At 49.1% G+C, this 894-nt stretch overlaps 1 protein-coding gene across 1 annotated transcript in view; it reads right to left on the bottom strand.

The window, feature by feature from the left end:
* LOC105001407 (putative uncharacterized zinc finger protein 814) overlaps window positions 1–157 on the bottom strand; it is an 18316-nt gene extending 18159 nt beyond the window's left edge. The window contains exon 1 of the mRNA XM_010857658.1: window positions 11–157. The gene's annotated coding sequence lies outside the window, so the exon portion shown is untranslated. The remainder of the gene's footprint in view (window positions 1–10) is intronic.
* Between the last annotated feature and the right edge of the window lie 737 nt (window positions 158–894).

The raw sequence follows: 894 nt of genomic DNA, 5'->3' as shown, positions 1-894 counted from the left end.
GATTGGGGGCCTAGCGCGGGGGTCCCCTGACGGCGTCGCTGAACTTGAGACCCGCCTCTGTGCGCTGCCTCTTGGACCGTCTTAATTCAGTCACCTCATGCCCAACGTAGCGCTCCCGAGCGACAACACACAGGAAAGTAATATAAATGGCTGCCAGGAGGAGGACGCCGGAAGTCCCGCCCCAAAGAGCGCCATAGACCCGGAAATACCTTTATGCTGTCCTGTCATTGGCTCAACTGGGCACACAACCTTCTGGATAATGTAGTTTCTAGGGCTCTAGAGGCCTCTGGGAAAGGGTGTTGACGGTATTGACTATCAGAGCAGCAGTTCAGTTCAGTCGCTCAGGGGTGTAGAGTCTCTGCGACCCCATGGACTGCAGCACGCCAGGCTTCCATGTCCATCACCAACTCCTGGAGCTTGCTCAAACTCATGTCCATTCAGTCACTGATGCCATCCAACCAGCTCATCCTCTGTCGTCCCCTTCTCACTCCTTCAATCTTTCCCAGTATTAGGGTCTTTTCCAGTGAACCAATTCTTTGCATCAGGTGGCCAAAATGTTGGAGTTTCAGCATCAGTCCTTCCAATGAATATTCAGGACTGATTTCCTTTAGGATTAACTGGTTGGACCTCCTTGCAGTCCAAGGGACTCTTAAAGAGTCTTCTCCAACACCACAGTTCAAAAGCATCCATTCTTTGACGCTCAACTTTCTTTATGGTCCAAATCTCACATCCATATATGACTACTGGAAAAACCATAGCTTTGACTAGACAGACTTTTGTTGGTAAAGTAACGTCTCTGCTTTTCAACATGCTGTTTAGGTTGGTTATAGCTTTTCTTCCAAGGAGCAAGCGTCTTTTAATTTCATGGCTGCAGTCACCATCTGCAGTGATTTC

Source organism: Bison bison, unplaced genomic scaffold (genome assembly GCF_000754665.1).
Source record: "Bison bison bison isolate TAMUID 2011002044 unplaced genomic scaffold, Bison_UMD1.0 scf7180017864383, whole genome shotgun sequence".
Classification (NCBI taxonomy): domain Eukaryota; kingdom Metazoa; phylum Chordata; class Mammalia; order Artiodactyla; family Bovidae; genus Bison; species Bison bison.
This window is presented reverse-complemented; position numbering and strand designations above follow the sequence as displayed.